The 15,523-nt window shown below is 46.7% G+C and overlaps 5 non-coding genes across 5 annotated transcripts; 4 read left to right on the top strand and 1 right to left on the bottom strand.

Moving 5' to 3' along the window:
• Nucleotides 1-5,480: 5,480 nt before the first annotated feature.
• Nucleotides 5,481-5,552, top strand: Trnae-cuc. The gene has a single exon. It is a non-coding gene; the product is annotated as a tRNA-Glu (tRNA).
• Nucleotides 5,553-9,267: 3,715 nt separating this feature from the next.
• Nucleotides 9,268-9,339, top strand: Trnag-ucc. The gene has a single exon. It is a non-coding gene; the product is annotated as a tRNA-Gly (tRNA).
• A 608-nt stretch (nucleotides 9,340-9,947) lies between these two features.
• Trnah-gug lies at nucleotides 9,948-10,019 on the top strand. Its single transcript has one exon. It is a non-coding gene; the product is annotated as a tRNA-His (tRNA).
• A 757-nt stretch (nucleotides 10,020-10,776) lies between these two features.
• On the top strand, nucleotides 10,777-10,849 carry Trnak-cuu. The gene has a single exon. It is a non-coding gene; the product is annotated as a tRNA-Lys (tRNA).
• Nucleotides 10,850-12,552: 1,703 nt separating this feature from the next.
• Nucleotides 12,553-12,626, bottom strand: Trnan-guu. The gene has a single exon. It is a non-coding gene; the product is annotated as a tRNA-Asn (tRNA).
• Between the last annotated feature and the right edge of the window lie 2,897 nt (nucleotides 12,627-15,523).

The raw sequence follows: 15,523 nt of genomic DNA, 5'->3' as shown, positions 1-15,523 counted from the left end.
CCCGTAGGCCCCGAGGGTCCAACTGCCTGTCCTCATCAACACTTGCTCTTTTTAATTTCTGTTTTGATTGATAGCTATCTACACCTGGTAGGTGTTGTGGTCATTTGAATGAAAATGGCCCGAATAGGTTCAGAGGGAGTGGTAGTATTTGAAAAGATTAGGACATGTGACCTCGTTAGGGTGTGGCCTTGTTAGAGGAAGTGTGTCACTGGGGGTAGGCTTTGAAGTTTCAGAAGCTCAAGCCAGGCCCAGTGACTCCCTCTCTCTTTCTGCTGCCTGCCAATCCAGATGTAGAACATTGGCTCCTTCTCCAGCACCCCGGCTTCCTGCACACCAGCATGCTTCTCACCATGGTGATAATGGACCAAGCCTCTGAACCTGTAAGCCAGTCCCAATGAAATGTTTTTCTTTATAAGGGTTGCTGTGGTCATGATGTCTCTTCACAGAAATAGAACATTGACTAAGACAGGTATAAATGCTGTCTTAAATGTGGTTTTGTTTTTATTTCCCTATGGCTGATGTCTTCATGTTCTTGTTGGCCATTTGAATAAGGATGTATTTCTGTTTTTATTGATGTGTATGTGTGTAGGTCTGCGTATGGGTCTGTGCACATGAGTGTAGCTACCCTTGGAGACCAGAAGAGGGCAGAAGGCATTGAGTCCCCTGGAGCTGGAGTTAGAGTTGGTTATGAGCTGGCAGATGTGGGTCCTGGGAATGGAACTCAGGTTCTATAGAAGAACAGGAAGCATTTTTACCACTGACCATCAGATCATCTTCCCCCCTGCCCCTCAATTCTTGAAGGATATTTTCATGGATACAGAAATCTAGGCTGAGAGCCCCGCATAGCTTTAAAAAGATTTGTGCTTTCTGCCGGGCGGTGGTGGCCCATGCCTGTAATCCCAGCACTCAGGAGGCAGAGGCAGGTGGATCTCTGTGAGTTCGAGACCAGCCTGGTCTACAGAGCTAGTCCAGGACAGGCTCCAAAGCTCAGAGAAACCCTGTCTCAAAAAACAAAAACAAACAAGTAAACAAACAAACAAACAAAATTGTGCTTTCTAATGAGAAATCACTATCATTCAGATCATTTTCCTGTCCTTAATTTCAACATACTTTGCTTTTTTTTTTTTTTTCTTTTCCTCTTATTTTAGTTCCCAGCACTTTCTATGAGGCATTTTGGCATTCATTTGCTGGATGAGTGTTTACATCTGTAGGTTTGGCTCTCCATTAAATTTGGGGGATTATTTTTTTCAAATCCCTCCCCCCACCTCAGACTTTTCTTTTATTCTTTTGAGACTTTATTTATTAGTCTTTATTTTATATGTGTGTGTATTTTACACTATTTGTGCCCATGGAGGCCCAAGAGGGAGTCAGATTGAGAGGCCAGAAGTTAGGCTGGCAGGGATAAGTAATAAATAGTAGTATTGATTTATAATTAGAAGCCTAATATACAATTATGTATATAAACGTAAGTAATATATAATAAATATGGCAAATTTGCAAGTAATAATAAAGATTTCAAATTATTTTCTTCCTCAACCTCCTGAGTTGAGGCAAAAGCTAAGACAATTTTGTCTCCCACCACGTGGCCCCCACTGATAGACTGGCTCAGCAAGCTGCAGGTTGGATCTGGACAATTCACACAACAGTTCTGGGCCAACCAGAACTGTCTTCAAACTGACCAGCCCTATGTAAGGGAGGAAGACTTCTTCAGGCCTTAAAATCCTCAGGCCTCCAGGAGAAACTGATTCAAGAAACTAGATTTTTCGGCTTCCCGAATAGCCCCTCTGTTTCGAGCAGTTTTTTTTGTTTTTGTTTTTTGTTTTTTGTTTTTCCCCCCCTCTGTGTGCGGTTCCTCAGCTTGTTCTTTTACCTTTTTTCCCCCACCTTAGTTTTTGAGACAGGGTTTTTCTGTGTCCAGGCCGGCCTCAAACTCACAGAGATCCACCTGCTTCCGACTCTCGAGTGCTGGAATTAAAGGCGCACACCACTGAGGTGGCTTTGTTATCACTGATTTTGGTGAAATTCAAACTCAGATGCTTTAAGTTTTCTCTGGTATCCCGTCTCCTCTGAGACCTGCTGAGGACAGATGTCTGGGCACCCGTTCTCTCAGAGGAGCGTGAGGCACAGCTTATTTCTGTGGTGTTGGCTGAACAGGGCCATGCTTATCTGAAAGTGTTCTGACTTTCAAGGCTACCACTCTCCTGGTCCTTTGGCTTGATTCGGTAGGCTTTTGTTTCAGATATTTATTTATTTACACAGGGGCCTGTGTAGTGCATGTTGGCCTTGAATTTCTGGTCTGTTTCCCAAGTGCTAGGATTAGGGGTATGTGTTACCACACGCAGTTGAGATTTTTTTAAATAATATTTATTCGTTTACTTATTTATGTTTTGTTTTTAGAGGCAGAGTCTTATGTAGGCAGGATGGTTTTGAACTCCCCTTGTGTCTGAGATGACTTTGAACTAAGACTCCTACCTCCAACCCCCAAGTGCTGGCCGTCCAAGTTGCCAGCCTTCTTCAGCTCCAAATCTGGACTATGTGCAGGGCGGGGAGCCGGGAGAGATCCCCACCTCTGGCTGGTTTGAATCTCTCTGTCTCTCTCTCTCTGTCTCTGTCTCTCTCTGTGTCTCTCTCCCTGTCTCTCTCTCTCTCTGTCTTCTATTTCCTTTCTACACAATGCCCAGGGTTTTTATCGTATTAGAAGGAATTCAAAAAAGCACATCTAAATCTTCTCTGGTCCATTCTTGTGTCCTCACAGGTTTACTGGTTTGTTTTCACCAAATGGAGGCCGTTTAAGTAAATTTCTTTGTATCATTGATCTGTATTCAGGCACAATTTGTAAATGCTTGACAAAAGAAAATGAAACACCACATCATATCCACTCTTAGATTTGGTGCCAGGAAGAGGAGGCTTACCCTTCCCTGGTTCTTTGATGTTGAGATAGGTGGTGTGGGAAATGTGAAAGACTGTTCTACTAAAGGGTTAAATAAGTAGACACTTCAAAATAAATTTAAAACTATAAATAAACTGTTTGTCAGAAATTCTAATTCCTCCAGGGTCAGCGCTTCTTGCAATCAAAGTAAGTGCTCGGGGTCGCGCTGGGTGCTCAGATTGATTCTGCTTATCAAATACGCGGATTTAAATTAGCCAGTGGTAGAAATTTGAGATACATGGGGATCCCTTTGCGTTAGGGGGAAAAGCCAGGGAGACCCCTCTGCGGGCGTTTGCCTGATTGATTTGACATAGGTACGCACCTTCTACAGAAGGAAAACTGTTTGTCTTGCCGAATACTTTGGAATGTGCGATCATTTTCTTGGGACCCCAGACCATTTTCTGGCAATTGGCGAGTTCCAACACCAGAGCACACACGCTTTCCTCGGTTCTCGTGTGTTGCCAAAACTCACCAGCAGGTGGCAGGATACTCGATGAAAAGGCTCTTGTCCAGAGGCAGGCTGATCATCTCCCCCTCCTGCCTGCGCTTATTAGTTTGCTTTTTGTTTTTATTTTTTTCATACAATATATTTTTATCATCTTTACGCACCGAAGGCTTATTTCTTTCAAATTTCTGATTTCTTTTGAGTGTTGTATGACTTCTTGAGGACACTGAACGTGTGTTTGTTCACTCCAGGTAAGGGTCTGGGGATGAACCAAAGAAATAATTCCACCCAAGTCTATTTTGCTGACCCAGAGTTTGAGTTACAGGAACTCGGGTTTCTTGGGCATCACTGAAAAGCCCTGCCTGGGTGACGATCACTGGGGTCCCCTGTACAATTTTCAGGCCGCTCCACTCAGAGTCCTCTCCCTGGCGATTGGTTACTAAGTATAAAACCTCTGTAAGAGCTCTTGTGAGGTCCTTGGGCCCTTTCTCTGCAGCAGGAAATGTTGCAATCCAGAGGACACAGCGGCAAGACCAGAGAAATACATTTGCTTCCTTTTACCAATCCCTGGGGGGTTTGTCTGATACTTAGTCACCGATATCCAGTGAAAACATCTGAAGGAAAAGAACAAGAGATTAGGCTCTCCCATGACAGCACAGATTCCTGAGGTTTTAGGAAAATAAATGTCCAACATTTGGACACCTGTTAAGTCTGGGATAGGAGAGGTTCAAGGGACACTGGGACTGGGGACAAAGGAATTAAGAGTTTTGTTAGTGCCACGAACCAGCAGAGAAGCAGCAGCATGCCCGCGTCTCCGAGGAGAGTTCAGGCCCTAGCACCAGAGACAGAGGTCCTGGCGGGGTCCCTGAAGGGAACCAGAGCCTTTTGGTGCCTGTCAGAATTTGTGAACGCGCTTGGGAAGGCTGCTGCACAACCTGGTCTGGGCAGAGTCTCGATGTACAGGGAGGTGGAGAGTGGATGAACGGAAGATTAATACTTAACATCTTAGCATACTCATTAAAAACAAGCAGAAAGATACCCTTTCGTCAAACATCCCCGGATCCTATCTTTCCCCCCTCCGGTTAGGCCCTATTGATACGGGCACATCGTTAATGACTCAGTTTTTAAATTCTATTTGTTTGTATTAGAATCAATTATCAAAAGTGACGTCTATTCACTCTAGGTAAGGCTTTGACTGTAAGCCAAAGAAATAATTCCAGCCAACTGTAGGGATGTGCTTTTAAAATGTTCTAGTTGAACTGGTACGTCGTAAAGTTCATCACTTCACGGTTAGATCACACACAAACAGACAAACAAAAAGGAAGGCCGGAGGAGCGGCTTTTGATTGCTTAATTTTGGTTTTCTTTTCCCCTCAAACTGTTTTAAACAATTCCAGACCTACAGAAAAGCGGGTATAACATTCTATTTGTTGCCTTCGTGGCCAGCAGTTTGCCGTGTTTGCTTTCTCTCTGTTTCTCTCTCTCCGTCTCTGTCTCTCTTTCCCCCAATTCCGTGCACTACCTTGATGGGGGGTGGGTAGGGAACTTTAAAAGGCTCCTTCGTCTGGGAATGCACGCCAAAATTTTTTTCCTCCCCACTCTCTCAGATTAAGTTCTTTTTTAAAAAAAAAATCGAGTTAAACTGAGGTACTTCTGCGCACCAACCAGCAGGCGGATTTCTGCAGTCTGGGCACCACCGGTCTGTGCTGGAGCTGCGGCAGCCGGCGCCGCTCTCCCGGGACCTGGTGGCTGCCGGAGGCCTAGGATGTCTTAGCGTTCCTCCCGCGACGTTCCTTACACCCTCTGAGGACATTCGTGCATAAAAGCCCCTGCTAGTCCGGGCGATTTGGCTTTCTAGAGAGGAGCAGCCTGTCTGCAGAGGTTTGTCTCTCTTTCTGGTCTTGGGATCGTGATCCTGTGTATGTAATCCTCCCCAGGGTTTAAAAGCCAGGCTTGAGAACTCTTTCGCTGTTTTCTCTTTCGAAGAGGTTGTCTCGATAAACAGAATGTCTCGTGCAGAATCTCAAAACTTCAGCGGAACGATGGAGAGCCGGAAGCTCACAGTTACTTCGCATCATATGATCTTAACGAGACCAGCCTGTCAGCGTCCCTGGTGGTCTAGTGGTTAGGATTCGGCGCTCTCACCGCCGCGGCCCGGGTTCGATTCCCGGTCAGGGAAGTGCATATTTTACTCCTCAACTGAGTCGGAAAGTACAAAAAAGTCATACTACACAGTTTTAATATAGGATGTTTCAAAAGATAACATTTCTAACACTTTCAGTAGACAAAATAGCCTTTGGTAGTTTTTTTTGTCCACTTAATTTTTCAAAAGAATATGTTTTACGTAATTTAGAATTCAAATTTGCAAAAAAACGCACAACTGTAACCAGACTTCCCTGCTACATTCCCTCCGTGTCTACTGAGGTGATCAGTGTTATTCTCAACTTCGGAGACGCTTTATCTGTGCTCTTGCACGAACAGAGGCGATCTCCTCTGCACCTTGTCTCTTCCGTCTGACAATTCTTTCCAGTCCTGGCTGGCTTGGGACTCTTATGTAGGTCAGGTTGGTGTCAGATTTGCACATCTGCCTCCCAAGACCAGAGATGCCCGGCTTGCCCCACCACGCCTGATTCAACAGGGCCTTTTTAGAGGGAGTTTTTTTTGTGTGTGTGTGTGGTTTTGTTTTGTTTTTTAATGGCATGTACCATTCCATCGTTTGAGTATTCCATAGTTAATAGCTTCCTACTGATGAAACCTTAGAGTTTTGTTTTTGTTTTTCCTAACTCCGTGCCATTACAAAACAGTGCTTTCATAAATAATTTTGTGCGTATGGCATTTTGCACATGTGTGGTTTTAAAGCCTAGGATGAAATGCTGGATCAAAGGTTATGTGCATTTGTGGATAGATGTTACCAACTGCCCTTCAGAAAGTAATATTCCGCAAGCAAGGCACAACGAAGTAAACATGGTTTGAATTTAACCAATCTTATTGCTGGACGTTTAGAGTGCCCCTCTGCTCCAACTAAATTTTTGGATTTACACTTTGATGAGCATCCATATAGATCTATCTGTGTGTGTCCTTGTGAAGGGGCTCCAAAATAGCTAGGCTAGCTATGACTTTGTCAGCTTGACAGCATCAGACAACCAGATCCATCTACAAGACTATAGCCAGCTTGTTAGCTCATTTTTAAGAAAATATTCTAAGATATAAAAATTTAAGTAAGTCATAAGGCTTAAATATGGGTCTAAGGAAGGTCTGAGGATATGAAAGCCTATAAGTGTTGATGAGGAATGTTTTAAATTGCTCTCCCGTTCTGTTATAGCAGTTCAGAACTTATCAGCATTTTAGATTTATTTTAGTTGTCATCTATGAACCTAGATGCTTCCCATCTGTCCACTTTATACCTGGCTCTCTGTGTTAGGATCCTGTCCTCACTCCAGCTATGTGCAGAGCAGGTCTTGCCTCTTACATCATCAGAGTGGCTGGCAACTACATATGCACCTTAAAAGCCGGAATCAGACCCCACCCTCTCTCTCTGCTTTGCACACACCCCCCTCTTTTCTCTCTCTCCAGGCCTGGCTCTCCTCTTTCCTCTCCCCACCTTTTCCTCCTAATAAAGCTCTGCAAACTAACACTGGGTTCTGTCATGACCGTGACCTTTACGCAGTAACCAGCCTGTTTATCATCTTTTGGAAAACGTTTATGCTTTTGCCCCAAATCTGTAGTTCTGGTTGGGACTCAACAGTAGGAGTCCACTTTTGCTGTTCTGCAGATACCCATCCCCTGATTTGTCTGTGATATGGATGTCAGTACAGATTGGTAATACTAATGTATCTAAAACTTTAATGTCATTTTGTAAGATAGTTCCTGTAGGACTCAGAGGATTAAAAGGGTCAAAACTTGGATCCACTTCACAGAGGTTAAAAGGACTCCAGATAGGTACAGCTTAAATTTCCCCACTTGTCTTGGGACTCCTGCTCTTCCCAGTTATTAAGAAGGTGGGTCTAAGGGTTCCAAATAAGTTCATAAAATTTAACTTCTGTTCCTAGTTCAAGTTTGTCTCAACAGATTTCCACTTGGCAGGGTCAGATAGCCACATGCTTCTGATAGATGCCCCATTGCCCAGCCTTTGACTAGCCTTTGAGCCTTTTGGGGACCCTGACAATGGCGCCCCAATGCCAGCTTGAAGCAGTTCCAGAAGAGAATATGTCATCCCATGTTCCTTGTTCAGAAAAGGCTGAAATGCTGGGTCAAAAGGAAATTCCTTGGCACAGAGGCAAGATGGCCAACTATAATGTCCATTGACATACCAGGAAATAGATTCAGAGTTGTCAATAGATAAATTGATTAACTAAAATTGTTCTGCAGTAAGATAAGACACTTGACCTTTTTTTTTTATCCAGAACCAAAGAGGTATTCTATAAGATCATAGTCTGGTTGTTCTCAAAGATCAGAACTACAGAGCCTTAAAAATGGCAATAGATACAGATGTCACTGCCCTAGAAATACCTGTTAGTGAATGGCTCGTAGGTCCCAATACCCTTGCATCCCTGAACAGGTAGGACTCATGATTGAGTCCTATCATTGGTACTTGTGAAGGGGGGAAGGTGGAGGGGCCCCCAAATAGCTTGAAAACACAGCAGCCATGACAGGCTTAGGGGCCTAGACACAGCTTCTGAGACAGTCCTGCTGGTAGGCAACACCCCTATCCAGGAAAAGCCTTAAGCTGATACCACCCAGGGATCCACCCAGGGGTGAGGAATTACCTGACACCCCAAACATTCCAACTGTTAGGTCAGATGGCCAGATGCCCTTGAGTCTAGCACACACCTGTTTTTGTTTTACAGATAGATACCCTACACAATTGTCAGCCAATCAGGGCCCTGGACCCTGGAAATCCCCTCACCCCAACCTCTGCTATGATAAAAACTCTGCCCAACCTGAGCTCAGGGCTCTCTGCTCTCACCGCTGAGTCGGACAGACAGAGGGACCAGGCTCCGGAGCTTGGAATAAAGGCTCTTTGTTTTTACATGCGGGATTCTGTCTTTTGGAGGTCCTCGCGATCTGGGCATAACATCCTTAGCTATTTCCTCGGGATAAACGTCTAGTTGTGGAACTGGCATCTCATACCACCGTGCATTAAAGAAGAAGGGAAACATTACAAAGCTACAAGAAAACATTTATGAAGAAGCGTCTTGATTTTTGGCTAGAAGGACTTTTTCAAGATAGAAACAAGGCAGAGATCATAAAGAACAAAACTCATGAGCCTGAGAATATAAAAGAACACTTCTACCTATTAAAAAGTTTCTTATAATTATTATTAAAAGGGAAATGTTGGTCTGATATAAATCAGTAGGGGAAACAAATACTCAACAGAAAAACCAGGCAAAACATAAAACTCAGTAAATGCAATTCACTGGTGTAAATAATTACCAAACCATGGAACACGATCCGTTTCGACAGATAAAATAAATGCAAATTAAAGTGAGACGCCATAATGAGATCCTATACTTTGTAAAGAAGAGAAGAAGGCGGTATATTCCAGCCGATGTTTGACTCGCTGAACAGTGAGCAGATCGAGAACATAGCTTTAAGGTCTCAGCGCAACCGTTTCTGCATTTGTCCTCAAGAAAGTCTCCCACAAACAACCCACAGCAGAGCTTCTCCCCGGATCACTCGATGCCAGAAGCTCCCTTCAAACGGTAAAAGGAACGAACTGATCTTTAAACTTGGAGATCAAGAACCACCACAGGAAGTTCAACAGGACGAATCCTAGAATTCCAGAGTTTGTTTCTCTCTTTTTCCTTTTCTTTTGTCTTAGTTGTCCTTAGTCTGAAGTTTGCCAGAGAACTTGCACTCTTCATAAGGAAACCAAGCGATTCTCAGGTCAGCGAGCGTTGGTGGTATAGTGGTGAGCATAGCTGCCTTCCAAGCAGTTGACCCGGGTTCGATTCCCGGCCAACGCATCGTCTACTTTTTGAGTGGATCCTTGGATCCCAAGCCTCGGAATTTCTTCTCCTAGCTGGTCTGGGGATAAGGCGAGGTGGTCCTGCCACAAGCCTTGCGGTGTGCCGGGTGGCGCGGATGGAGGCGCAGGCTCGTCCTCTTGGGGCTCTGTAGTGTCTGAAGTGCAGGCTGCTCTCCTCTGAGACTTCAGTGGCGGATCCGCATTCTGGAGGGAACTCGTGGAGACGGAAAACACCGCTGGGAAGAACCTTGCTCGCCAGCTCTGCTCCTTTTCCAACTGCACCATTCTGGTAACAAATTCCTGAACCCTGGCTGGAGTGTAAATAGGCATATCGTCTGGGCTGCCTGCGAGGTGGTTTGCTTCTTTGGAGAGGAATAACCGAAGTGGGTCGGTGCGGCGGGTGTCGGTTTCTCATTCCAGATCGCCGGGAGAAGGGCTGAGAGGTGAGGAATTGATCCCCGCGCCAGCATTCCGGAAGCGTCAAGGTTTGCAAAGCCAGATATTTGACGTCGCTGCTACCTAGACTAAGTCAGACATCGCGGGCAGGCTACTCTCCTTGAAAGGCCGTTAAATTGAGCCCGGAACCCGCTGCTCGCTCGGTGGCTCGCCGTGATCGTATAGTGGTTAGTACTCTGCGTTGTGGCCGCAGCAACCTCGGTTCGAATCCGAGTCACGGCATATGGTAGTACCGTCCCTTTGCAGCTCTTTTATGCACTAGTTAAGGTAACAAGATTCTAATTTTGCCTTTGCGGAAAAACCGGGTCACTGAAATAATTCCACGCGGCTCACCCAAAAAGAGGGACCCAAACTCTTGGGAAGAACCCGGGCTGCAGAGGAAGCTCTTCCCGCCTCCCCCAGCGCAGGGCCGAAGTTCTCCTGTGACCCCGGAAACTTGGCGCCTCTTCTACCGGTCGGAAAAGCAAACACCCCGGAGCCGAGCCCTTGCCTCTGCAGCAAATGCTACACCGGGATGCCATACGAGTGTGTCTCGGTGATTTTTACACCGGATGGCCTGGGCCTTGTTTCTCGGGCAGCACAAACTGGGTGTTTAGAAAGAAACTTCCGCCGAAGAGGAGTGGAGACACAGTTTTCCCTCACGCCCGAGCCACCGTCACTGAGGTCTAGCCGCGAAAAGGCACCAGAGCAAAGCTCAGGCTTCCGGGAATACGAGTCTCCGCGCTCGGTCGGCTGTCCTCGGCTCCACGCGCCCAGACTCCCGCTCTCGGGCAGCTCCGTTCAGAAGGAACTGGAGGAAACTGAGAGGCCCACCCGGCTCTCTCTAGCCCTCCACTCTCTGGACTTCAGGTTCCTCAGAAGCAAAGGGCTTCGGACAAAATCCTAGACCTAGAAATTAGCTAACGCCAAGGAGCAAAAGGGACGATTGCGCCATTACCCAACAAGGTTATATAGGCATAGGCTGGACGGTTGTGCTAACGCCCGGCTAGCTCAGTCGGTAGAGCATGAGACTCTTAATCTCAGGGTCGTGGGTTCGAGCCCCACGTTGGGCGGTCATTTTTTGGTGGGGTTTCCTTTCCCTTTAACTTTTAACAATCTCTACCCCCTGTGGTTTTTATTCTCTACTTAGCTGGATACAGAATCATGAGCATCTAAATTTTCATTGAACATAGAAGCCACTATTGTTTTAAATTTCAGTGAAGTGGTCTTAGAAGGTGAAGGTGGGAGATGTTCTAAAAATCAGCACGGACTACGTGGAGCCTTGTCTGAAAAAAGTAACAAAGCAACAACAACAACAAAACAAACAAACAAACAAACAAACAAAAAACCGGACAACACCAAAATAACCATTGATAATAATGATGATTATGATGGCAATGATATAATAAACGCGCAAACGTCTCCAAATCATCGCCCCATTTACGCCAAACTCGTTAAAGGGAAAGAATCCAGCCGGCGGCGGCGGTTTCAGAGAACTGGGGTCCTGTTCCACGCGAGTCTGCCCGGAGAAGCTGTGCAGCTCTGAGCAGCCCACAGAGCCCCACAGCTTCCCACCATCCATCCCTCCATCTCACCAAGGTCTAGCCTTGGAGATATAGTCAGCCTTCGCAGTTGGAAATGTTAATACTTTTTATCCGGAGGGTGAGAGGGAGGAGCAAGGCTAAATAAGAAAATGGTAAAGAGCTGGAAGTCACTCTTGGAGCTGACAAAGGGCGGAGCTGTCACCCTTGTGGCTGGGACAGAGCTCCATTTCTGTGGAGCTACGACTGCGTTCAGACAAGGTCTTGCTATGTATGTAGCTCCAGGTTGGCTGATCCCCAGCCTCCCGGCTGCAGAGTTTTCAGGTTTCCTCCGCGTGGAGACTGTGCCACTCTGTAGCCCAGGCTGGCCACAGACTCAGAGATGTGCCTGCCTCGGCCTCCCCAGTGCTATCAAGCCCAGCACGTTTCTCATTTTTAACAGAACAGCCTGGCTGGGGAGTTTTAGTCAGACCCCCTCTAACCTGGCCGTCTCAACAGTTAGGGAGAAACATGGCCATGCCTGGAAACACAGCTGAGGACTGCGGGCCTGGCGGTGCAGGCCTCTAGTCCCAGCTAGCTACCTCTGGAAGGAAGCAGAGGTATGAGGTCACAAGTCGAGGCCGACCTGGTCTACACAGTTAGGTTAAGGGCAGGCTCAGCAATTAGTAAACCTCTGTCTCAAAGTTTAGAAAAGGGAGCAACCCCACCTCCGAAGAAAAGAAAAGGTAAGTGAGGAGGGGAGTAAGGCCGCGGTAAAAAATGAAACGCTGCTGCTGCTGCAAGAGAAAATAATTATAGTGGCCATCGTTTAATGAACATTGATTTCTGTGCGCAGATGCTTTTCAGGCTTTTCTCGTCAAATGTTGGATGGCTTTGTAAAGGAAGTATTCCTGCTAACCCTCTTCTACAGCTGGGGAAATTCAGTCATTTGTTCACAGTCTGAGGGAAAGGGGGGCGGACGGGACCGAGGACCGGAACACATAGGAACGCATAGCGTACACGCATGAAATAATTGTGCCGCACGCAAACGCTCAGTGGCCAGAGGCTCTGAAGTCCCGAAGCCCCAAGTCGGCTCCACTACTTTTTCTGAATTATCCGCAGTTTAGAGGCTTCGTGGAACTTGAGTCTTGGCATGGCATACTTTCACCACGTTATCTAAGGACCTAACAGGGGCGTGGACGATACATCTAAATCGATTTTAAATGGAAGGAGGATTCCAATCAGGCAAAAGGCTCCGTCCCTGGGTGGGCTCGAACCACCAACCTTTCGGTTAACAGCCGAACGCGCTAACCGATTGCGCCACAGAGACATGCAGAGCTCTGGCTGTAAATTCGTTTGCTAATCTTAGAACGTGCTTTTGAACTCCGGGCTGGCCAGCCACCCGCGTCTGGGGCCTGCCCGACTCCTAGGATTCCAGAGAGTAAAACAACACACCGAGGCCAGTGGGCGTGTTTGTCAAGCTTGCACATGAACCCGGCTTAAGTCAGCTCGGTGCCTCAGACCTCCCACCACCCGGCTCCACCTGATTTCAGTCTCCAAAGTCGCCTGCCCTCTACTGGTCACCACCGCCGCGTGCTTGCCCACTCAGGGACTGTCCTCACAGTCCTTACCCCGCAGGCCGGCCTGAGAGTGGGAAGAACCGCTGTACCCGGCCGCCTGCCCTGGGGCTTGTTCGCCTTTTCCAGAGCACGCCCAGCACCTCATGAAACACCCACGCGTGTGCGGTCGGGGAGAAAGACACCACCACGTGGCTTCAAAAGGAAGAAAATGTCAGGGTTCCAGAACGAGAAAAGCAGACCGGCCCTCGCTTGCGACTCCATGTGCACTAAAAACAAACCGATTTCCCACCTTTCCAGGTAAAGTGACCTCATCCTTGGGTCTCCTCCAGCGGCTGTGTTGAAAACAAAAAGCCTAGCCTGTTTACTCAGGCCAGTGATCCATCGACTGTGGCGGGCAGAGGCAAGAGGATCACCTATGCAAGGCCAGCCTGGTCTATAGGATGACTTGAAGGTCACTCTCTCTGTGGGATTCAGTAACACCACAAAATCAAAGGATAAAAGGGGCTGGACCCAGAGCTCAGGGAAGAGGACTCACAAGCGCAAGCCGCGCAGTGAAACCGGGGAATTGGACCACTCCATGGGTAGAAAGGTTTATTGGGCAATTTAAAACTGCTGTGGCTATCTCTCGAGCCGCAGGAAGAACAGCAAACGGTGGGGAAATCCTTGCCCGTTTTAAGGGGAGCAGGTAGCTGCGGAGGAGGGACATATGCAAGCAGAACCAGCCTGGGGATGAGTGTGGAACTTTCATGTGTGTTACAGGCATGTGTGAACAGGACAGAGAGCCTGGGAGCTAGTGTGGGGATTATAAGTGTTCTGGGTATACGGTAATAGGGAACCAGATGCTCCTGTCGCTGCTGGAGGTAGTTGGCTGTAAAAGCACGTAAGGGAAGTAATGGCTCTTTCTGACAGAAGCCAGCAGCATGGATTCTGTCCCAAGTACTGAGAGAAGAAATAGCATACAGATGGCAGAATGCGGCCATCTCAGGAGAAGCCCATGCTTAGCAGAGGGCTTTGGTGAACACAGATGCCTGGGAGAAGTGGGAGTGTGGGAAAACCAGGACAGACAGCCACATCTACTGACATGGCATTCCGAATATGGAACTTGAAACCAAGATGGCCTGGCTCAGAATCACTGTGCCTCTGCCAAGCAAACTGACTGTGTATCTGCTTAAAACCAGAAGAGAGATCATGTGACAAGCCTGAGGTTGACCCAAATTCCTCATGACCTGCCGGTGTCTACATAATCATTATCTAACGCCTGCTCCAAACCAGCCATCTTAAAACAGAACAAAAGCCTTCTGAATGTGCTCTTCTTCATGGTGACATATGCCTGCAGCCCCAGTCTTGGGGGGTGGGCAGAGGTGGTGTGGGCAGATCACCCTAAGTTAGGCCAACTTGATACCTGGAGTTCCTTGTCAACTAAGGCTACATAATGAGATTCTGTCTCAAAAACAACAGCTACAAAAAATAAAATTGAAACAACAAACTTTTAATTTCATTTTCATTTGTTTATCTTTGGTGTGTGCAGACGCACATTTGGGAGCGGGCAAGAAACCATCAAGCCAGCCCCCAAATAGGCATCTTTGTTTCATTTTGTTTGTTAGTTTTCTGGGGGAGGTCTTTCTGTGTGCTGGGAATATATGTTGTTCCCATTGGTTAATAAATAACCAGTTTGGCCTATGGCAAGGCAGCTTAGAGGCAGGTGGGAAATCTAAGGAGAGAGACAGGAAGGAGAAGGTGGAGTCTGGAGAGACGCCAGCCTGCCGCCCGAGGAACTTGCCAGCAGACTGGTAAGCCATGGAACATGTGGCAAAACAAAGATGAATAGAAATGGATTAATTTCAGATATAAGAGCTAGCTATCAAGAGGCCCGCCGTAGACCATACAGTTTGTAAATAATATTAAGCCTCTGAGTGATTATTTTATAAGCAACTGCAGGACCGCGGGGCCGATTGGGACCAGAGAAACCTTCCAACTACATGTATTTATTGACTTGTTCATTTGTTTATTTATTTGTTTGTTTAGACAGGGTTTCTTTGTGTAACCCTGACTGACCTGGAACCAGTTGTGTAGACCAGGCTGGTATCGAACTCACAGAGATCCTTGCCTATGCCTCCCCAGTGTTAGGACCAACTACCTATCTTAAACAACACTGTTTCTAAATCTAGTTTTTTCCCTTCCTCTCATACTTTACTCTCACTTGCCCCACATCCCTTCCACATCCTGTTCTTTCCATGACAGGTCATCAACATTTTGAATTTAAAAACACGAAAGAGCTAGAGATGGCTCAATGGTTAGGACCCACATCTAAAGGCTCACAAGTGTCTGTAACGTAAGCTCTGGGAGGATCTGACTTCTGAGAATACCTGTACCTCCTACAAACAGTCACAAGAGAATTAAAAATAAATCTTTAAAAAATTAAAACACACACACACACACACACACACACACACACACACACAAACTATACAGAGCCCATAACAAACCATCCATGTTCCGAACACTTGACACTACCGTTACTGAAGGGACACTAGCCCACTCCAGCATGTGGCTCTGGCAGGCCTTGTCCTTCTTCCCCTTCCCTCTGTCTTGCTAAGAACCTTTAGACTACATCCCTAAAGCTAGCCACCCCGGTCTAGCCCCTTAT

The sequence above is a fragment of the Onychomys torridus genome, chromosome 6, assembly GCF_903995425.1.
Source record: "Onychomys torridus chromosome 6, mOncTor1.1, whole genome shotgun sequence".
Taxonomy (NCBI): Eukaryota; Metazoa; Chordata; class Mammalia; order Rodentia; family Cricetidae; genus Onychomys; species Onychomys torridus.
The sequence above is the reverse complement of the archived record's forward strand: the minus strand, read 5'-3'. Positions and strand labels throughout refer to the sequence as shown.